Source organism: Pseudophryne corroboree, chromosome 4, assembly GCF_028390025.1.
Source record: "Pseudophryne corroboree isolate aPseCor3 chromosome 4, aPseCor3.hap2, whole genome shotgun sequence".
Lineage (NCBI taxonomy): Eukaryota > Metazoa > Chordata > Amphibia > Anura > Myobatrachidae > Pseudophryne > Pseudophryne corroboree.
In genome coordinates, this window is record NC_086447.1 from 143162427 (window position 1) to 143186233 (window position 23807).

The 23807-nt window shown below is 47.8% G+C and overlaps 1 protein-coding gene and 1 pseudogene across 1 annotated transcript in view; both read left to right on the forward strand.

The window, feature by feature from the left end:
- The first annotated feature begins 2166 nt into the window (after positions 1-2166).
- Positions 2167-23807, forward strand: part of LOC134909061 (ribonuclease H1-like) — a 135625-nt gene continuing 113984 nt past the window's right edge. Inside the window, exon 1 of the mRNA XM_063915473.1 lies at positions 2167-2254. The gene's annotated coding sequence lies outside the window, so the exon portion shown is untranslated. The remainder of the gene's footprint in view (positions 2255-23807) is intronic.
- Positions 15624-15743, forward strand: LOC134912240 (5S ribosomal RNA; annotated as a pseudogene).

The following is a 23807-nucleotide window of genomic DNA, read 5'->3' on the forward strand; positions in this document are numbered from 1 at the left end:
GGACCTGGAGTTCTCTCATTCGGTGCTGCAGAGTCATCCGCACTCTCCCGCCCGTTTGGGAGCTTTGGTATAATCCCCATGGTCCTGACGGAGTCCCCAGCATCCACTTAGGACGTCAGAGAAAATAAGAATTTACTTACCGATAATTCTATTTCTCGTAGTCCGTAGTGGATGCTGGGCACCCATCCCAAGTGCGGATTGTCTGCAATACTGGTACATAGTTATTGTTACAAAAATCGGGTTATTATTGTTGGAAGCCATCTTTTCAGAGGCTCCTCTGTTATCATGCTGTTAACTGGGTTCAGATCTCAAGTTGTACAGTGTGATTGGCGTGGCTGGTATGAGTCTTACCCGGGATTCAAAATCCTTCCTTATTGTGTACGCTCGTCCGGGCACAGTATCCTAACTGAGGCTTGGAGGAGGGTCATAGGGGGAGGAGCCAGTGCACACCACCTAGTGGTCAAACTTTTAATTTTGTGCCCTGTCTCCTGCGGAGCCGCTATTCCCCATGGTCCTGACGGAGTCCCCAGCATCCACTACGGACTACGAGAAATAGAATTATCGGTAAGTAAATTCTTATTTTTTCTTCGTTCTGGTGATCAGAGTGTGATTGACAGGAAGTGGGTGTTTCTGGGCGGAAACTGGCCGTTTTATGGGTGTGTGTGAAAAAAACGCTTCCGTTTCTGGGAAAAACGCGGGAGTGGCTGGAGAAACGGGGGAGTGCCTGGGCGAACGCTGGGTGTGTTTGTGACGTCAAACCAGGAACGAAACTGACTGAACTGATCGCAGTGGCAGAGTAAGTGTCGAGCTACTCAGAAACTGCTAAGAAATTTCTATTCGCAATTTTGCGAATCTTTCGTTCGCAATTCTGCAAAGCTAAGATTCACTCCCAGAGGGCGGCGGCTTAGCGTGTGCAATGCTGCTAAAAGCAGCTAGCGAGCGAACAACTCGGAATGAGGGCCCTTGTGTATCAATGGGTATTTCTCTTACATCCTAGAGGATGCTGGGGTCTACATTAGTACCATGGGGTATAGATGGGTCCACTAGGAGCCATTGGCACTTTAAGAGTTTAATAGTGTGGGCTGGCTCCTACCTCTATGCCCCTCCTACCATACTCAGTTTAGAAAATGTGCCGGAGGAGGCGGTCACAGCTAGGGGAGCTCCTACAGCTTCTTTGGTTTTATTTTTTTTCTAAGAGTGTTTAGACACAGGGAGGCTGCTGGCAACAGCCTCCCTGCTTCGTGGGACTTAGGGGGGGAGTAGTGTCCAACCCAGAGAGGTTAATGGCCACTATCTCCGCTGACAGGACACTGAGCTCCTGAGGGTGATGATCGTTAGCCGCCCGAGGCGACCGCTCACTCCCGCAGCATGCCGCCACCCCCTAACAGAGGCAGAAGATTCCGGTGGTGAGTGTGATGGCGGCAACAGGGTGGGAGCGCAGTACTGGCCCTGCGCTCCGGAGGCTCAGCGGTACACAGTGCAGCGCTAGGAGGGGCGCCCTGAGGTAACGCTGCTAGCACCATACCTCCGGCCAGTATAAAGATTTCAAAGTGCGGGAAGACACGCTATGTTCAGGGGGCGGAGCTTCTCAGAGCGGACCCAGCAGCTCACCAGCGCCATTTTCTCCCTGCAGATCACACAAGAGACGCTGACGGGGAGCGCTGCCCCTCCACATAACTTCAGCTATCCTGTAAGGGGGTGTCGTACGGTATGCCGGCGCTCAGGCTCCTGGCGCCCAGCATACCGGTGCCGGGAGCCCGACCGCCGGCATACCGACAGCGTGGCGAGAGCAAAGGAGCCCCTTGGGGGCTCGCTGCGCTCGCCACGCTGCGGGCACGGTGGCGCGATACACGCGCCACACTATTTTATACTCCCTCTAGGGGGGTCGTGGACCCCCATGGGGGAGAATAGTTGTCGGTATGCCGGGTGTCGGGATTCCGGCGCCGGTATACTGTGCGCCGGGATCCCGACATTCGGCATACAGAAGACCACCCCTGTAAGGTACAGGGGGTTATAGAAGGGGGGGGAGAGAGTGTTTATTCACTTTTGGCACTGTATAATCAATTGAGGTTGCACAGTCAGCGCCAGGCAGTTATTTTATAACTGTCTACTGGGGCGCTGTGTGGGGGTTGGTTACATTATCTCTGTGGCTCTCTGAAGGTACTTGGGGCAAACTGTGTCTGACAATTTCCTGTGTGTGTCCCCATAATTCTCACATTACCATGTCCAGGGACGATGTGTATTATGCTGCAAGGTATGTATCTTCTCCAGAGAAATCCATTCCATGTACGCAAGAATGCCATGTAATGTCTCAGCCTGCTGAATCCGAACCTTTGGGGGTGGCTTCAATTAAGGGAATGATATCCCAGATTTTATCTCGGGTAGCTCATAATGAGACTGAAACACAAGTTTTGTAAACATCTGTGGTGGTTTTGTCTGTTTCTGTTCCCAATACCGCATCAAACTCCCCTGGGATATTCCCAAATGAGCGTGCACTTGTCCAAATTATGCAAGTCGACACAGATGCCGTCTCTAATACGGGGTACGGTGATGGGGATAGGTGGGGGTGTGAGGCAGCTCATGATTGAGGCCATTGGGGTTGTATTACGTTAATGACAAAGCACCCAAGCAGGTCGAGGAGGCTTACTTTACATACATATAAGAAAGACTCCCGAACCTTTCCGGCGTTAAAGAATTCAACGCATTATTTGGGAAAATTCTGGGTAAGCCCGGAGAAAAAAATTCCAGATCCCTGAAAGGGTTCTCGTTCCTTTTATTTCCCCTGAAGAGGATAGGAAAAGTTGGGAAACCCCCCTATAGTAGACGCTTCTGTATTTAGACTGTCAAGGGTCTACCGCTTCGTAAGTACCGGCAAGCCACAAGATTGTGACTACGCTCAAATCCATATACACTGCTTCAGGAGTGGTGTTAAGACCCACTGTTGCCAATGCATGGATTTCTAAAGCCATAGTAAAGTGGTCAGGCACATTACTAGAGGAATTAGATTCTATGGATAGAAGTGACATTGAAATGTTTCTACGTCACATACAGGATTCTGCTGGTTTCATGGTGGTGGCCATGAAGGACCTGGGTCATCTGAATGCAAAGACACGCAGGGGACTCTGGCTGCGCCATTGGTCTGCGGAGGCGGAATTCAGGAAAAAGTATGGAGAACCTATCCATCACAGGTCAGGATCTATTTGGGGAAGCATTGGATGTGTGGATCTACACGGCGACCGCGGGTAAGTTGACCCTTCTTCCCTCAGCCACTCAGACATCGTAGAAACTCCTTTTCTACGTCTACAAGACTGTCCGTTCGGACCGCAAAGGGTACAAAGTCCAAAGCCCCTATCACTTTCTTCGGAGGGGGTCGGGAAAAATCCAGAAAACCTGGACCTACAGGTTCCAGGAAAAGAAGCCTGGCTCTGTTTCCTCCAAATCCTCAGCATGACGGTGGATCTCACAGCCTGCAGATCAGACAGGTAGGAGCGAGACTCAAAAAGTTTTTAATCGAGTATGGGCGTCATCAGGCCTGGAGCCCTGGGTACAGGATATTGTGTTCCAGGGTGAAGATTCTAGAACTCCCACCTGACAGATTCTGAAATCAGGCTTACCAGTTTTGCTGTCAGAGAAGGGCTATCCTACAGGAAACAATTCAAAGTTGGAAAGGGCATATGTCGTTGTTCCAGTCCAATCTCATCTGGAAAGCAAGGGTTACTATTACAACCCATACAGTGATACCGAACCCGGACAGTTCGGTCAGACCTTGTTTGAACCTGAAGTCATTAACCCTTATTTGAGGGGATTCTTGTTCAAACAGGAGTCTCTGAGAGCTGGGATCTCAGGGCTGGAGGAGGGGGAGTTTCTGGTATCCTTTGATATCGGGCGCTTACCCCCACATTCTGATTTGGCCGTCACATCAGGTTTATCTCAGTTTTGCACTGTTGGTCTGTCACTATCAGTTCCAGGCACTGCCATTCGGCCTTTCCACGATACCGAGGGTGTTCACCAAGGTGATGGCAGAGCTGAGGCTACTCCTCCGCAAGCAGGGAATGAACAAATTCCTTATCTGTACGTTCTGCTGAGAGAGACATCTTCCAGGGAAAAGTTGTTGTAGTCCATTGCTCTTATGACTAGACTGCTCAGGGATCATGGATGGATCCTGAATATTTCAATGTCACATTTGGAGCTGACAAGGAGATTGTCTTTCCTAGGGTTGATCCTCGACACAGAAGTGCAGGGGGTATTTCTACTGGTGGAGAAAGTGTTGGTGATACAAACGATGGTCTGGGATGTCTTGAAGCCTAGCCGGGTATCGGTTCATCAGTGCATTCGCCTTCTGGGGAAGATGGTTGCCTCCTACGAGGCTCTACAGTACAGAAGATTTCATGCTCGGTCATCCCAACTGGATCTCCTAGACAAGTGGTCGGGATCTCACCTACACATGCACCAGAGGATACGTCTGTCGCTGAAGGCAGAGCCGGCCATAGCTATAGGCAAACTAGGCAATTGCCTAGGGCATTTGATATGCCCAGGGGCATCAGCAGCTTCTGCTGATTAAAATTATATGCGGCATGCCTATATTCTGTGTGTAGCATTTCATATGCAGATACAGCCACCGTCTCACACAGTATAAAGGCATGCTGTATATCATTTTAATCAGCAGAAGCTGCTTGTGCATCCTAGCCACATAACAATGCAAATAAGATGCATTTTCATTAAAAAATTTGCCCGACGTTAGCACTGAGGCAATATTTATGAGGACACATCTGTATCCAAGCAGAGGCAGAGGTCACAGTGTTAGTGGCAGTGTGAGTGCTGTGTGCATGTGAGTGGGTTGGTTGTGCAGTAGTGTTCGGAATATGTGTAAGGAGCATTATGTGTGTCATGTAAAAATGCATTAATAATGTGCAACAAATGTATAACGGCATTAATAATGTGTGGCATACTGTATGTGTAACAGGGTACTACTGTATGTGTCATTATGTGTATAGGGGCACTAACAATGTGCAGCAAATGTGTAGGAGGCACTGTGTGTGTCATTATGTGTATAAGGGTATTAATAATGTGCGGCATATGTGTAAGGGACATTATGTGTAAAAGGGCATTAATAAAGGTTGTCATAATGTGTAAGCACATTATGTTTAGAAGGACATTAATAAGGTGTCTCATATGTGTTAGGGGCATTACTGTGTGGAATTATGTGTTTAAGGTGCTCTTCTATGTGGTGTTGCGTGTAGAAAGGGCACTACTGTGTAGTCTAATGTGAATAAAGAGCAATAGGGTGTAGTGTAATGTGAATAAGGAGCAATTCAGTGTGATGTAATGTGAATAAGGGGCTCTACTGTGAGGAGTAACGTTTATAAGGTAAAGTGATACTACTGTGGGATGTAATATGAATTATGGAAACTATCGCATGATCAAATGTGAATAAAGTGCAGTACTGTGTGGCGTATTTGGAATTGGGGTTACTATTGTGTGGCCATGCCCCTTGCCAGCAAAAACACACCCCTTTTTGGGCTGTGCGCCAAATGTGCGAACTGTTCCTATTTAAAATATAGGGGGTACAAACACCAAAATAAGGACTGCTATGGCTGAGGGGTGATGGTTCTGGAAAAGAAGTGCAAGGTCAGAGGCAGAACCAGCAGTGGTGCTAGGGGGCACTAGCCAAAATCTTGCCTAGGGCATCATATTGGTTAGGGCCGGCTCTGGCTGAAGGCAAGGATTTCGCTCCTCTGGTGGCTGCAAGTGCCTCACCTTCTGGAGGGCCGCAGGTTCGGGGTTCAGAACAGGATCCTTCTAACCACGGATGCAAGTCTCTGAGGTTGGGGCGCAGTCACCCAAGGGGAAACCTTCCAAGGAAGGTACTCAAGTCAGGAATCCTTTCTTCCAATAAACATCCTGGAACTACGAGTCGTGTACAACGGTCTTCTACAAGCAGCACACCTTCTGCAAGATCAGGCCATTCAAGTGCAGTCGGATAATGTTGCGACGGCGGCCTACATAAACCGACAGGGCGGAACTACGAGCAGAGCTGCAATATCAGAGGTGACAAGAATCCTCCTCTGGGCAGAAAGGCACGCGGTGGTGCTGTCAGCTATCTTCATTCCTGGAGTGGACAACTGGGAAGCGGACTTCCTCAGCAGGCTCGATCTCTATCCAGGAGAGTGGGGCCTTCATCCATAGGTGTTCGCAGAGGTGACAAGACTTTGGGGAGTACGTCAAATAGACATGATGGCCACCCATCTCAACAAGAAGCTTCGGAGGTACTGTTCCAGGTCGAGAGACCCACAAGCAGTGGCGGTGGACGCCCTGGTATCTCCGTGGGTATTCAAGTCAGTGTACGTGTTCCCTCCACTTCCACTCATCCCAATGATTCTCAAAATAATAAAAAGAACAAGAGTTTAGGCGATCCTCATTGCTTCGGACTGGCCAAGGAGGGCTTGGTACGCAGATCTTCTGGAGCTATTATAGGAAAGCGCTAATTTAATCTGTTTGTAGATTTTATTAAATCATTATTTCTTAAACAGACAATTTTTTATATACCGGCCAGTATACATAAAAATCAATCACATTTATTTAAAACATATATGCAGACAGTGACCTAAAAAACTATAATATACTGCACATCAAGTCTCTGTTGAATGTCCTTAGGTGATACTTTGTATTACCTCCACTGGCAACACACTTGCTGTTTAGTGCACATGAACTATGTAGCCAATGAAACATGCACTTGAAAAAGTCTTTCCTTTATACTTAGTGCTTGCCTTTTGTCTTTATATTGCCGTTAACTGACTTATTATTGAATATTATTAAATAACTTGGATGTCACATATGATAATTAAATGCATTCCTGCATAGCCATGCAATATACTTTCAGACAGTTCAGATCTCTTATGCACAGATCAAAATCACAGCGTGATGGTACTCAGTGGGCAAACCTGTCACGACTCACAACAGGGTTATGTGATCATCCTCCCGGCTACAGCTCTCACTCTCAGCCTTATCTGGAGTCCATGGATCACCTCACTTGTAATGATGTTCCTCCCGGCTGCTCGTTTACCCTCAGCCTTATCCGGAGTCTACGATCACTCGTCCACCTCTTATCCCCGTTTGCAGTGGGGTAAATTCTCAGCCGGCCGGCTCGTAAGTGTACACCACTTGATCCCGTCAGTGGGAGACGATACAGACGCGTTTCCCCGCCTTAAGACCTCGGCGGCTTCCTCAGTGTGAATCACTCTCCCTGGCCGCACAGCTTTTTATACACAGTTATTTACCACGGCCCGTGCTGGCGCTAGCGTAATGTTTCTCACGCCTCCTTTCCACAGCTGTCACCAGCACTTGTACACAATTGCTTGGCTCATTAATCAGATCAGAGCTCCATCTGAGCTCGCCCTATAGCAGCATCACTTACACCTATTTTTAGACACAATCACTAAAAACTCAAAGAGCTACATTAAATATTTATAACACCAATCTAGCGCTAATTTAATCTATTTGTAGATTTTATTAAATCATTATTTCTTAAATAGACATTTTTTTATATACCGGCCAGTATACATAAAAATCAATCACATTTATTTAAAACCTTTAATGCAGACAGTGACCTAAAAAAACTATAATATACTGCACATCAAGTCTCTGTTGAATGTCCTTAGGTGATACTTTGTATTACCTCCACTGGCAACACACTTGCTGTTTAGTGCACACAACCTTAGAATTCTGACAATTAACGACATGATCTGATAATGGATGTTTTGCACCTTTAATAATATTTCTCCTATGCTCCATATATCTAACATGAAGAGTCCTAGTAGTACGGCCTATATACTGTTTACCACATTGACATGAAATGAGATAAACAATATAAGTAGACATGCAGTTCATAAATTCCTCAATCGGGAATATTTCTCCTGTTCTGTAGGACTGAAAACTAGAACTCTTCCTAGGTAAATTTTTACAGGATGAACAGTTTGTTTTCCCACATTTGTGGTATCCTATTGGTTTGATCGGGAGCCATGTATTTTGCATATCTATTTCCAGTTTCTCTCTATTCACATAGTGGCTAGGCACCAATTTTTTTCTCAAATTACCCGCCTTTCTAAAAATAGTGAATCCCTTTGGATTCACCTGTGGTTTTAAGTATTCATCTAGGAGTAACAGTGAGGTATTCTTCCTTATAACTTGGTTGATCTTATGAGCACAACTATTGTACTTTGTGGTAAAAGCTACACATCTATCCTCATTTTTCTTATCCGCCCGACTACAATCCCTTGGTCTAAGTAATGACTCTCTATCAATTCCTTCTACTTCTATCATTGCTGCCTCTAATAGATTCTGTGGATAACCCTGTTCTTGAAATGACTCCATAAGTTTTTCTGCTTGTTTCCGATAAGTGGATATTGAGGTACAATTACGCCTCAATCTGACAAACTGACCCCTGGGGATATTGTTCTTCCAGCATCTCTTATGAGAACTATTGTAATTAAGGTATCTTCTCCCACTGACGGGATCAAGTGGTGTACACTTACGAGCCGACCGGCTGAGAATTTACCCCACTGCAAACGGGGATAAGAGGTGGACGAGTGATCGTAGACTCCGGATAAGGCTGAGGGTAAACGAGCAGCCGGGAGGAACATCATTACAAGTGAGGTGATCCATGGACTCCAAATAAGGCTGAGAGTGAGAGCTGTAGCCGGGAGGATGATCATATAACCCTGTTGTGAGTCGTGACAGGTTTGCCCACTGAGTGATCTGTGCATAAGAGCTCTGAACTGTCTGAAAGTATATTGCATGGCTATGCAGGAATGCATTTAATTATCGTATGTGACGTCCAAGTTATTTAATAATATTCAATAATAAGTCATTTAACGGCAATATAAAGACAAAAGGCAAGCACTAAGTATAAAGGAAAGACTTTTTCAAGTGCATGTTTCATTGGCTACATACTTCATGTGCACTAAACAGCAAGTGTGTTGCCAGTGGAGGTAATACAAAGTATCACCTAAGGACATTCAACAGAGACATGATGTGCAGTATATTATAGTTTTTTAGGTCACTGTCTGCATATATGTTTTAAATAAATGTGATTGATTTTTATGTATACTGGCCGGTATATAAAAAATTGTCTGTTTAAGAAATAATGATTTAATAAAATCTACAAATAGATTAAATTAGCGCTTTCCTATTGTTTTTTCGATTTTCGCTTGTTATGAGGGGTTTATAAACCAGTTACCCCTGGGAAAGCTGCTATATTTTTCTCTGTTCAATAGAGGCGCCAGGATTTTGTTGTGTTCTTCTGGAGCTATTGCTGGAAGATCCAAGGCCTCGTCCTCTTCGAGAGGACCTTCTGCAACAGGGGCCATTTGCTTATCAAGACTTACCATGGCTACATTTGACGGCATGGAGGTTGAACGCTAGATCTTAGCTCGGAAGGGTATTCCGAGCAAGGTTATTCCTACCCTGATACAGGCTAGGAAGGGAGTAACGTCTAAACATTATTGTCGCATTTGGAAAAAATATGTCTCTTGGTGTGAATCCAAGAAATTTCCTGTAGTGGAGTTTCAACTGGAACAGTTTCTCCTCTTCCTGCAAGCAGGTGTGGATATGGGCCTGCGTTTGGGATCCATAAAGGTCCAGTTTTCGGCTTTATCCATTTTCTTCTAGAAACAATTGGCTGCCTTCCCTGAGGTTCAGACTTTTTTGAAAGGGGTTCTGCACTTCCAGCCTCCCTTTGTGGCGCCGACGGCACCCTGGGATCTTAACGTGGTGTTGCATTTCCTGCAATCGGATTGGTTTGAGCCTTTACAGGATGCTGAGGTCAAGTTTCTCACGTGGAAGGGCTAAAACACACTACCCGGCTGGCGCCGCACGGCAAAAACCCGGCCGGCTTTTAACCACTGCAGTGATGCAAAGACAAATTGAGCGCAATGTGTCCTTACACACGGCACGGTCCCGGCCCGGCTGCCGGGTTGCAGCCGGAACTATCCACTGGAAGGTCCGGCTGCCGCGCCAGCGCCGGGCCGTCTTTGCAGCCAGTAAACCGTGTGTGTGAAGGGGAGCTTTCACACACAATGGTTTTTTTCCCAAGCCGTGTCTAATGCTGCGCATGCGCACAGCATCACACACGTCTCAAAGCCGTTCTGTGTGAGAGACTCTGCTGGTTTCTCCCGGATGGCAAAAAGCCGGACAAAGTTTGTCCGGCTTTTTGCCATTCGGGAGAATCCGGCGCGTGTGTGACAGCCCGAAGGCTGTCACTTTGCTGGCCTTAGCTACTGCTCGACGTGTGTCGGAATTGGGGGCTTTGTCCTGTAAAAGCCCCTACTTAATCTTCCATGAAGATAGAGCTGAGCTCAGGACGCGTCAGCAGTTCCTTCCAAAGCTTGTGTCGGCTTTTCATATCAACCAACCTATTGTGGTGCCAGTAGCTACTGACTCCTCAATTACATCAAAGTCCTTGGATGTTGTGAGGGGTTTGCGGCTCTATGTGAAGAGGACGGCTCGTCACAGAAAATCTGACTTTTGTTCCGGTTGTGGTCATGATGCGGTTAAACTGTTTTTTTTAGCGTTTTCAGTTTATTCACCACTTGTTGGCTACGGATGATGCCCCGCGAGGCCAGGGTCCTCGCTATGTTGTGGTATATCTGGGCATCCTTTACGGTACCTGTGATTTGGCGCATGATCTCCTCTTCCCCTCTAATGCTTAAAAGCTCCCTCACCTTCTCATTTGTCCAAGGGCTGCATGGGTTAAAAAGCGCTGCGGGGGGACTGTTGTACCACAGAGCTGCAAAGTACCTGCCTCCACGCTGTGTGATGCCTCTGCGCGTCTCTGAAAAATCACAACACAAGGAAGTGTCGACGATAGTGACTCCAGAGAAATAGATCATAAATTGACAAAAAATATACAATATATGATTGTGGATATAAGGGAAGTTCTGGAAGTCACGGAAGCCACTCCTGTACCTCAAGAGAAGACTTATTTCTATAAAGAAAAGAAATCTAAGGTCACTTTCCCTCCTTCCCATGAGCTTAATACACTCTTTGAAGGGATGTGGGTGAATCCCGAAAAGAATTTCGTTTTCCCAAGAGAATTCAGATAGCTTATCCTTTCCCGGTGGAGGACAAGAAAAAATGGGAGTCACCCCCTGTGTTAGACAGTGCACTGTCCAGGGTGACAAAGAAGGTAATTCTCCCTGAACCTTGCACGGCTTCACTAAAAGAGCCGGCAGACTGAAAGATGGAAACTACATTGAAATCCATTTATGTTGCCAATGGTACGCTGCTCAGGTCCACAATTGCTTGCGCGTGGGTGAGTCGCGCTATTGAAGAATGGTCAGAAAGCGTGTTATCAGAAATTGATAAAGATGAGATACTCCTTAAGTTAGGGAATATCAAAGACGCTGCCGCGTACATGCTAGTGGCGATGAAAGATATTGGACTCTTGAGTTCACAAGCCGCTACCATGGCAGTATTGGCTTGGCGGGCGTTGTGGATTCGCCAGTGGAACGCGGATGCAGATTCCAAAAGAAATATGGAGGCTCTCCCATATAAAGGTGAGGCCTTATTTGGCGATGGACTGGATGCGTTAGTCTCGGCGGCTACCGCAGGTAAGTCAACATTTTTGTCTCTGTGCCTGCACCGGCAAAAAAGACATATCACCCGCACATGCAGTCCTTTCGGCCCAATAAATACAAAATAGCGTGAGGTTCTCCCTTCTTTGCGGATAGGGGAAGAGGAAAGGGAAAGAAGTCCACAGCAGCTTCAGGTTCCCAGGAGCAGAAGTCTACCCCTACTTCTGCCAAATCTTCAGCATGACGCTGGGTCTCCTTTGCGGGAGGCCGCTCGGCTGGAGGCACGTCTCAAACTGTTCAGCCAAGGTTGGATTCTGTCTGGCCTGGATCCCTGGGTGTTGCAAATAGTGTCCCAGGGATACAAGCTGGAGTTTCAAGACGTTCCCCCATGCCGATTTTTCAAATCGACCTTGCCAGCTTCTCTTCCAGAAAGGGAAGTAACAGCGGCAATCCAAAAATTATGTCAGGATCAGGTCATAGTCCTGGTACCTTTGTCACAACAAGGGGAGGGGTTTTATTCAAGCCTTTTTGTAGTTCCGAAGCCGGACGGCTCGGTCAGACCGATCCTAAACCTGAAAAATCTGAATCTCTACTTGAAACGATTCAAGTTCAAAATGGAATGACTGAGGGCAGTGATTTCCAGTCTGGAGGAGGGGGACTACATGGTGTCTGTAGACATAAAAGATGCTTACCTGCATCTTCCCATTTATCCTCCTCACCAGGCTTATCAGATTCGCGGTCCAGGATTGCCATTACCAATTCCAGATGTTACCTTTCGGTCTCTCCACAACGCTGAGGGTATTCACCAAGGTGATGGCGGCGATGATGGTTCTCCTGCGTCAAAAAGGAGTCAATATAATTCCTTATCTAGACGATCTCCTGATAAAGGCGAGATCCAGGGAGCAGTTGTTATAAAACATCACACTCTCCCTGTCAGTACTCCAACAACATGGTTGGATCATAAATTATCCAAAGTCACAGTTGGAACCGACGACAAGATTGTCTTTTCTCTGGATGATTCTGGACACAGAAGTTCAGAGAGTATTTCTTCCGGTAGAAAAGGCTCTGGAAATCCAGAAAATGGTAAAACAGATATTGAAACCATCGAGTGTGTCGATCCATCAGTGCATTCGGTTGTTGGGAAAGATGGTGGCGGCCTACGAGGCCATACAGTTTGGCAGGTTCCATGCCAGGGTATTCCAGTGGGACCTGTTGGACAAGTGGTCGGGATCCCACCTACACATGCACCGGAAGATAATCCTGTCGTCAAAAGCCAGGATTTCACTCCTGTGGTGGCTACACAGTTCTCACCTACTAGAGGGACGCAGGTTCGGGATTCAGGACTGGCTCCTGGTAACCACGGATGCAAGTCTCTGAGGCTGGGGAGCTGTCACTCAGGGAGAAAGCTTCCAGGGGAAATGGTCAAGTCAGGAAGCCTGCCTTCACATAAACGTGCTGGAATTGAGAGCCATTTACAACGGTCTTCAACAAGCGGTACATCTTCTTCAAGATCATCCCGTGCAGATCCAGTTGGGCATAAAAAGGCAGGGCGGAACGAAAAGCAGAGCAGCAATGGCAGATCGTCCTCTGGGCAGAAAGACATGTAAAGGCTCTGTCGGCAATTTTCATTCCTCAGCAGACTTCCTCAGCAGACACGATCTTCAGGAGTTGCTCATCCTCGGCCTCTTCCTCTTCGTGAGAACCTGCTGCAGCAGGGGCCGTGTGTGTATCAAGACTTACCGCAGCTACATTTGACGGCATGGCTGTTGAGCACCGGATCCTAGCACCGAAAGGGTGTTCCCAAGGAAGTCATCCCCACCCTTATTCAGGCCAGGAAAGGAGTAACGTTGAAACATTACTACGGTATTTGGAGAAAATATGTGTCTTGGTGTGAATCCAAGAAGGCTCCTACGGAAGAGTTTGAGTTGGGACGTTTTCTCCATTTTCTGCAGGCTGATGTGGAGGCGGGCCTACGATTGGGATCAATCAAAGTCCAAATTTCAGCCTTATCAGTGTTCTTTCAAAAACAATTGGCCTCTCTTCCAGAGGTTCAGACCTTCGTGAAAGGGGTTCTGCACATCCAGCCTCCATTTGTGCCTCCAGTGGCACCATGGGACCTTAACATGGTGTTGCAGTTCCTCCAGTCAGATTGGTTTGAGCCTCTACAAGAGATAAAGTTGAAGTTTCTCACTTGGAAAGTGGTGATGCTTTTGGCATTGGCATCCACGTGGCGGGTGTCTGAATTGGGGGCCTTGTCTCACAAGAGCCCTTACCTGATCTTCCATGAAGATAGGGCAGAGTTGAGGACTCGTCAACATTTTCTTCCGAAGGTGGTTTCATCTTTCCACATAAACCAACCTATTGTGGTGCCAGTAGGTAGTTACTGACACGTTCACTGAGTCAAAGTCTCTAGATGTGGTTAGGGCTTTAAAGATTTATGTCGCTAGAACAACTCGAATACGGAAAACAGAGTCTTTGTCCTGTATGCTCCCAACAAGATTGGGTGTCCTGCTTCCAAGCAGACTATTGCGCGTTGGATCAGAAGTACGATTCAGCATGCTCATACTATGGCTGGATTGCTGTTACCGACGTCGGTGAAGGTCCATTCCACTAGGAAGGTGGGCTCATCCTGGGCGGCCTCAAGTTCGGTCAATCAGTGCTGCAGGGTCATCCGCACTCTCCCGCCCGTACTGGAGCTTTGGTATAAACCCCATGGTCATGAAGTGGACCCATGAAGTGGACCCCAGCATCCTCTAGGACATATGAGAAAACAGGATTTTGATACCTACCGGTAAATCCTTTTCTCCTAGTCCGTAGAGGATGCTGGGCGCACGTCCCAGTGCGTACTTTACCTGCAGTTTTGTTATTAGAGTTACACAAGTTGTGTTATATTAATTTCAGAATGTTGCTGTAATTGGTTCATGCCTGTTGGCGTGTGTTATGTTGAATGCCATGTTGTGCGGCATGGTTGAGGTGTGAGCTGGTATGTATCTCACCACTAGTTTAAAGTAAATCCTTTCCTCGAAATGTCTGTCTCCCTGGGCACAGTTCCTATAACTGAGGTCTGGAGGAGGGGCATAGAGGGAGGAGCCAGTTCACACCCAATGAAAAGTCTTAACAGTGCCCATGGTTCCTGCAGGACCGTCTATACCCCATGGTCATGAAGTGGACCCCAGCATCCTCTACGGACTAGGAGAAAAGGATTTACCGGTAGGTATCAAAATCCTGTTTTTGCCAGATTTAAGTAATCACCCATTCCAGTACGTGGTACACTAAATCTGTATATTTCCTTTCCTTTCTCGTGTTTTTCTCTTTTTCTTCTGTGCTTGTCCTTTCTTTTCTTTCTCCCACTTTTCTTCTTTCTGGTTCATGGACTCTCACCAGTGATCCAGAGGTGATATTTCTACCCCCGCCTAACATTGGCAGTAGATCCACCTATGGGCCCTCATTCCGAGTTGTTCGCTCGCTAGCTGTTTTTAGCAGCATTGCACACGCTAGGCCGCTGCCCTCTGAGAGTGTATCTTAGCTTAGCAGAATTGTGAACGAAAGAGTAGCAGAATTGCGAATAAATAATTCTTAGCAGTTTCTGAGTAGCTCGAGACTTATTCCTACACTGCGATCAGCTCAGCCCGTTTTGTTCCTGGTTTGACGTCACAAACACGCCCTGCGTTCGGACAGCCACTCCCCCGTTTCTCCAGACACTCCTGCGTTTTATCCTGGCACGCCTGCGTTTTTCCGCACACTCCCAGAAAACGGTCAGTTTCCGCCCAGAAACACCCACTTCTTGTCAATCACACTCCGATCACTTCAACAATGAAAATGTTTTGTTCGGACGTGAGTAAATCTACTAAGTTTTGTGCTGAAATACTTAGCGCATGCGCGCTGCGTACCATGCGCATGCATATTTTTGCCTTAATCGCTCCGTTGCGAAAATCGGCAACAAGCAAACAACTCGGAATGACCCCCATTGTTCCTTCTGACTGTATTTATCTCAGTTTATCTTTTTCAAGTGATCTCTCATCAGTGATCCACTGGGAGGTGCGATACATATTAATCTACTACCATACCACACTGGAACACGCCCAATACCATTTGAACTTGGAAGCTAAGCAGGAGTGGGCTTGGACAGTACTAGGGTGGGAGACCCCCTTGGAATACCGAGTGCAGTAGAATATCAATTGGGATTACCCCGTGCCTAACGCTGACAACAGAATCAGTGTTTATTTCTTCTACCTTACTACAGGCTGGTACCATCACTGGGGTATTCTTCCTAGTCCATTAACCAACAGTGGTCCTCATTGTGTAGTGCTGTTGCAGTTCATCTTGTGATAGAATTGGAATCCCATTCAGGGATATATTAATTATAATATTCTGCTACAATGCTAAGAATTTCATGTGAGTCCTAATATATTGACCAGAGGTCCGTTATAATTTTAGAGTGCATAGGCGGAGCAGCAGGGTCTACAGATCCACCTAGTTGTTTCTGGAATTGACCATATAATAGTGGATGTATGCCCATGCGTATTTTAATTTAAATGTTATATGTTGTTTGTCTAGAAAATTTTGGATACACTGTCAATTTTAGATGACCATAATAAAGGTATGTTTTAAACTTTACTGATATCTAAAAAGAGTGCACCCACAAAATAGTATTTCTTCTTCTTTAAAAATTTACATAGTAACCTTACTGTTTGACTTTGGGTGCACCACCAGAACCGATAAGTATGAGCTACTCTCATTGATTTGATATTTCTGGTTATTTATTATTCTCACTATGGGGTATATGCAATAGCGGGCGAAATCGCGGCAATTATCGCCGTTTTTTCAATTCGACCAAATTCGCCAGGTGAATTCCGGAAGGTGGCTTCCGGAATTCACCATATGCAATGAAAAACGGATTCGCCAGAGTCGCGGGCGAAAATCGGCCGATTTTGCGGATTTTACCGCGATTTTAAAAAACGGGAAAAAACGGGGAAAAACCCGAAAAAAAAATGGCGTGGGGTCCCCCCTCCAAAGCATAACCAGCCTCGGGCTCATCGAGCTGGTCCTGGTTCTAAAAATGCAGGGGAAAAATCGGGCAGGGATCCCCCGTATTTTTAAAACCAGCACCGGGCTCTGCGCCTGATGCTGGTGCCAAAAATACGGGGGACAAAACGAGTAGGGGTCCCCCGTATTTTTAACACCAGCATCGGGCTCCACTAGCTGGACAGATAATGCCACAGCCGGGGGTCACTTTTATACAGTGCCCTGCGGCCGTGGCATCAAATATCCAACTAGTCACCCCTGGCCGGGGTACCCTGGGGGAATGGGGACCCCTTCAATCAAGGGGTCCCCCCCCCCCAGCCACCCAAGGGCCAGGGGTGAAGCCCGAGGCTGTCCCCCCCCATCCAATGGGCTGCGGATGGGGGGGCTGATAGCCTTTGTGTTCAAAAAAAAAGATATTGTTTTTTCCATTAGTACTACAAGTCCCAGCAAGCCTCCCCTGCAAGCTGGTACTTGGAGAACCACAAGTACCAGCATGCGGGAGAAAAACGGGCCCGCTGGTACCTGTAGTACTACTGGGAAAAAAATACCCAAATAAAAACAGGACACACACACCGTCGACAGTAAAACTTTATTTCATACGTCGACACACACATACTTACCTATGTTCACACGCCGACATCGGTCCTCTTCTCCATGTAGAATCCACGGATACCTGAAAAGAAAAGATCAATTATACTCACCTCAACAGGCTCCAGAGATAAATCCACGGACTTGGCAAAAAAAGAAAGCGCATTTACCCGCACCAAAAACGGACTGAAAGGGGTCCCATGCTGACACATGGGACACCTATCCACGATTAAGATCTGTCAGTGACAGTTGTCACTGACAGGTCTCTAAGCCAATCAGGAAGCGCAACTTCGTTGCGCTAACCTGATTGGCTGATCGCTGTGACAGCGCATCGCACAGCTCCCTCCATTATATTCAATGGTGGGAACTTAGCGGCTAGCGGTGGGGTCACCCGCCGGTCACCGCTGACCGGCGGGTGACCTCACCGCTAGCCGCTAAGTTCCCACCATTGAATATAATGGAGGGAGCTGTGCGATGCGCTGTCACAGCGATCAGCCAATCAGGTTAGCGCAACGAAGTTGCGCTTCCTGATTGGCTTAGAGACCTGTCAGTGACAACTGTCACTGACAGATCTTAATCGTGGATAGGTGTCCCATGTGTCAGCATGGGACACCTTTCAGTCCGTTTTTGGTGCGGGTAAATGCGCTTTCTTTTTTTGCCAAGTCCGTGGATTTATCTCTGGAGCCTGTTGAGGTGAGTATAATTGATCTTTTATTTTCAGGTACCCCGGGATTCTACATGGAGAAGAGGACCGATGTCGGCGTGTGAACATAGGTAAGTATGTGTGTGTCGGCAGTGTGTAATAAAGTTTTACTGTCGACGGTGTCTGTGTCCTGTTTTTATTTGGGTATTTTTTTTCCATTAGAACTACAGGTACCAGCGGGCCCGTTTTTCTCCCGCATGCTGGTACTTGTGGTTCTCCAAGTACCAGCTTGCAGGGGAGGCTTGCTGGGACTTGTAGTACTAATGGAAAAAACAATATCTTTTTTTTTGAACACAAAGGCTATCAGCCCCCCCATCCGCAGCCCATTGGATGGGGGGGGACAGCCTCGGGCTTCACCCCTGGCCCTTGGGTGGCTGGGGGGGGGGGGACCCCTTGATTGAAGGGGTCCCCATTCCCCCAGGGTTCCCCGGCCAGGGGTGACTAGTTGGATATTTGATGCCACGGCCGCAGGGCACTGTATAAAAGTGACCCCCGGCTGTGGCATTATCTGTCCAGCTAGTGGAGCCCGATGCTGGTGTTAAAAATACGGGGGACCCCTACTCGTTTTGTCCCCCGTATTTTTGGCACCAGCATCAGGCGCAGAGCCCGGTGCTGGTTTTAAAAATACGGGGGATCCCCTGTCAATTTTTCCCCCGCATTTTTAGAACCAGGACCAGCTCAATGAGCCCGAGGCTGGTTATGCTTTGGAGGGGGGACCCCACGCCATTTTTTTCCCGGATTTTACCGTTCCAGCAATAAAAAAAAAATAAAAAAAAAAAATATTATTTTAAAAAATATATAAATAATATTTGTGCCTCCCCCAAAAAAAAAAAAAAAACCTAATCCCTTCTAATATAAATAGATCTGCTATTCCTAAAAAAAAAAACACAAAAAAAACATGTTTAAAAATTTTTTATTTGTTTTCACCCTCCAAAGTGTGGCGGAGTGAAAATCGCGAATTTGCTGTCTAAAAGCACTGCAGGCGAATTTCCAAACTTGAATTGAATATGCTGGAGGCGAATTGCAGCATCTGTACCATTGCAGAAAAGGCGAATTCGGAAAAAGGCGAATTGAGAAAAGGCGAATTTTGACGGGACGTTTTTTTTGCGAAAAATGACTGCACTGCATAGGCGAATTGATTTTTGGAGGCGAAAACGGCCCGGAATTCGCCTATTTTGCCAATTCGCCCGCTATTGCATATACCCCTATATCTTTGCTGGTGCAGAATCATCCCCTTGATGTTTACATAAATACAGTACTTTGATTAGATTAATATGTAAGGGGAAGTATTAAAGTGGGCAAAATATGTAAGGGGAACTTCTACAGTGGGCAAATGTGTCAGGGGCACTTATATAGTGGGCAAATGTGTAAGGGGCACCATACGCGGATTCAGGGGGGGGGGGCACCAAGGCACGTGCCCCCCCTGTCATTTAGGAGGTGCTTTTTTTTCAATGCACTGCACAATGAGGCTGCCGGCTGTCAGTCCCTCCTTCCTGTTGCTACACGATCAGCCCAGCTCCGCCTCCTGCATTCTGATTCGCGGGCTGGGCTTAATCCGGACTTTCGAGTCACCCTCTCCCTGGCTGCCCTAGTACACGGGGGTGGAGGGGCTCCGCGGAACGATGATTGCGGGGGAGTGGGGGAGTGAGAGCCGCCAATGTCGCTGCGTCTTGGATTACGCCGCCACCTGATGGAGCAAGCCGGACCCGCCACCAGGAGACAGATCCCTGCACAGAGTTGGCGGTGCAGGGGTGATTGAGCTGAGCTGGGGACCGAGGAAGCAGGTAGGGTGCAGGGACACTGGGGAAGGGCTACTGAGTGAGTGTGCGGTGCTGCACTCGCATGTGCAGGGCCAGAGAGAAACAGCAGCAGACCAGTGCTCTCTCAGTGTCTGCCCCCTTCTCCAGCCTGGTGCCCCCACCATTACTGCCCCCAGCCCCAATATCTCCCATCCTGCCAGCCCAATGTTTCCCATTCCCTCCCCAACCAGCCCACTGTTCCCATCTCACTGCTCCCTCATCTAGAACCCCCCAGTGAGTCTAGATATACTGATCCCTCCTCACCAGCCCAGTGTTACCCCTTTCACTGCTCCCTTCCCATCCTGCCAAGTGCCTCCCCATTCATAGTGCCCTGGGCCCCCCAATCCAGCCCAGTGTCCCCCACCATCTCACTAACTCCCTTATCCCAGTATCTACCACCCTGCCTGCCCAGTGTCTCCCCTCTCCCAGCCCCCTGCCCCATCTCACTGCCCCTCAGCAAGAACATCCCCTCATTCAGCCCAGTGTACCCCCTTCTACAGCCTAGTGTTTCCCCCTCCCCCCATCTCTCTGCCCCATTCCCATCTAGACAGGTGTCCCATATATAGATCCCACTGCCTGTCACCTACTGCCTTTCTGTCTCCAACTATCTCTCCCCATCACTTTTCTCTCCTGTCACCCATTGCCTTTTACTCTCTACCTGACATCACCCACTGACTCTCCCGGTCACATTCTCCCTGTCACCCACTGCCTTTCTGTCTCCCACTATTTCTCCCCATCACTTCTCCCTCATGTCTGCCTCTCCCTGTCACCCACTATCTCTCCCCATCATCCACTATGTCACGAACAACCTCCCCATGTCACATTGTGTGGCGTCACCCACTGCCTCATGGATATGGCATTCTCTTTGAAGCCACACCTATTGTTGCAAGGCCACACCCACTTTTCTGGAGCACGTGCGCCTTATGTGCGCTCTAAAGTATCTCCCCCTCATTTCCTCTGTCATGGTGCCCCCCCTGTAATTTTGTTGTGGATCCGCCCCTGAGGGGCACTTATATAGTGTGCAAATGTGTAAGGGGCACTTATATAGTGAACAAATGTGTAAGGGGCACTTATACAGTGGGCAAATGTGTAAGGGGCACTTATAAAGTGTGCAAATGTGTAAGGTACACTTATACAGTGGGCAAATGTGTAAGGGGCACTTATACAGTGGGCAAATGTGTAAGGGGCACTTATACAGTGGGCAAATGTGTATGGGGCACTTATAAAGTGTGCAAATGTGTAAGGGGCACTTATATAGTGGGCAAATGTGTAAGGGGCACTTATACAGTGGGCAAATGTGTAAGGGGCACTACAACTGGGCTTTTACAATAAGACCATGCCTTCTTGGGTGGGTGCCAAAGTATTTGTGCGCATACCAAATAATTTAGCCTCGGGCGGCCCAGGGCGCAGCTGCACTGCCACAGTATCACACAGTAAAGAAGAGAAAAAAAGAAAAGAAAATAAGAATTTACTTACCGATAATTCTATTTCTCGTAGTCCGTAGTGGATGCTGGGGACTCCGTCAGGACCATGGGGAATAGTGGCTCCGCAGGAGACAGGGCACAAAAATAAAGCTTTAGGATTAGGTGGTGTGTACTGGCTCCTCCCCCTATGACCCTCCTCCAAGCCTCAGTTAGGATACTGTGCCCGGACGAGCGTACACAATAAGGAAGGATATTGAATCCCGGGTAAGACTCATACCAGCCACACCAATCACACCGTATAACTTGTGATCTGAACCCAGTTAACAGTATGACAAACGTAGGAGCCTCTGAACAGACGGCTCACAACAATAACAACCCGAATTTGTTTGTAACAATAACTATGTACAAGTATTGCAGACAATCCGCACTTGGGATGGGCGCCCAGCATCCACTACGGACTACGAGAAATAGAATTATCGGTAAGTAAATTCTTATTTTCTCTAACGTCCTAAGTGGATGCTGGGGACTCCGTCAGGACCATGGGGATTATACCAAAGCTCCCAAACGGGCGGGAGAGTGCGGATGACTCTGCAGCACCGAATGAGAGAACTCAAGGTCCTCCTCAGCCAGGGTATCAAATTTGTAGAATATTGCAAACGTGTTTGCCCCTGACCAAGTAGCAGCTCGGCAGAGTTGTAATGCCGAGACCCCCCGGGCAGCCGCCCAGGATGAGCCCACTTTCCTTGTGGAATGGGCCTTGACAGATTTAGGTTGTGGCAAGCCTGCCACAGAATGTGCAAGTTGAATTGTGCTACAAATCCAACGAGCAATCGTCTGCTTAGAAGCAGGAGCACCCATCTTGTTGGGTGCATACAATATAAACAGTGAGTCAGACTTTCTGACTCCCGCCGTTCTTGAAATATATATTTTCAATGCCCGGACCACGTCCAACAACTTGGAATCCTCCAAATCGTTAGTAGCCGCAGGCACCACAATAGGCTGGTTCAGGTGAAACGCTGACACCACCTTAGGCAGAAAATGAGGACGCGTCCGCAGTTCTGCCCTGTCCGTATGGAAAATCAGATATGGGCTCTTATATGATAAAGCCGCCAATTCTGATACTCTCCTGGCTGAAGCCAGGGCCAGTAGCATGGTTACTTTCCATGTAAGATACTTCAACTCCACCGATTTGAGCGGCTCAAACCAATGGGATTTGAGAAAATCCAAGACTACATTAAGATCCCACGGTGCCACTGGGGGCACAACCGGGGGCTGTATATGTAGTACTCCTTTTACAAAAGTCTGGACTTCAGGAACTGAAGCCAATTCTTTCTGGAAGAAAATCGACAGGGCCGAAATTTGAACCTTAATGGACCCCAATTTGAGGCCCATAGACAATCCTGTTTGCAGGAAATGTAGGAATCGACCCAGTTGAAATTCCTCCGTGGGGGCCTTCCTGGCCTCACACCACGCAACATATTTCCTCCAAATGCGGTGATAATGTTGTGCAGTCACCTCCTTCCTGGCTTTTACCAGTGTAGGAATGACCTCTTCCGGAATGCCTTTTTCCCTTAGAATTCGGCGTTCAACCGCCATGCCGTCAAACGCAGCCGCGGTAAGTCTTGGAATAGACACGGTCCCTGCTGAAGCAGGTCCCGTCTTAGAGGTAGAGGCCACGGATCCTCCGTGAGCATCTCTTGAAGTTCCGGGTACCAAGTTCTTCTTGGCCAATCCGGAGCCACTAGTATCGTTCTTACTCCCTTTTGCCGTATAATTCTCAGTATTTTTGGTATGAGAGGCAGAGGAGGGAACACATACACTGACTGGAACACCCACGGTGTTACCAGAGCGTCCACAGCTATTGCCTGAGGGTCTCTTGACCTGGCGCAATACCTGTCCAGTTTTTTGTTGAGGCGGGACGCCATCATATCCACCATTGGTTTTTCCCAACGGTTCACAATCATGTGGAAGACTTCTGGATGAAGTCCCCACTCTCCCGGGTGTAGATCGTGTCTGCTGAGGAAGTCTGCTTCCCAGTTGTCCACTCCCGGAATGAATACTGCTGACAGTGCTATCACATGATCTTCCGCCCAGCGAAGAATCCTTGCAGCTTCTGCCACTGCTGTCCTGCTTCTTGTGCCGCCCTGTCTGTTTACGTGGGCGACTGCCGTGATGTTGTCCGACTGGATCAACACCGGCTGACCCTGAAGCAGGGGTTTTTCCAGACTTAGAGCATTGTAAATCGCTCTTAGCTCCAGTATATTTATGTGAAGAGACATCTCCAGGCTTGACCATACTCCCTGGAAGTTTCTTCCCTGTGTGACCGCTCCCCAGCCTCTCAGACTGGCATCCGTGGTCACCAGGACCCAGTCCTGTATGCCGAATCTGCGGCCCTCTAACAGATGAGCACTCTGCAACCACCACAGAAGAGACACCCTTGTCCGTGGCGATAAGGTTATCCGCTGATGCATCTGCAGATGTGATCCGGACCATTTGTCCAGCAGATCCCACTGAAAAGTTCGTGCGTGGAATCTGCCGAATGGAATCGCTTCGTAAGAAGCCACCATCTTTCCCAGGACTCTTGTGCATTGATGCACAGACACTTTCCCTGGTTTTAGGAGGTTCCTGACAAGTTCGGATAACTCCCTGGCTTTCTCCTCCGGAAGAAACACCTTTTTCTGAACCGTGTCCAGAATCA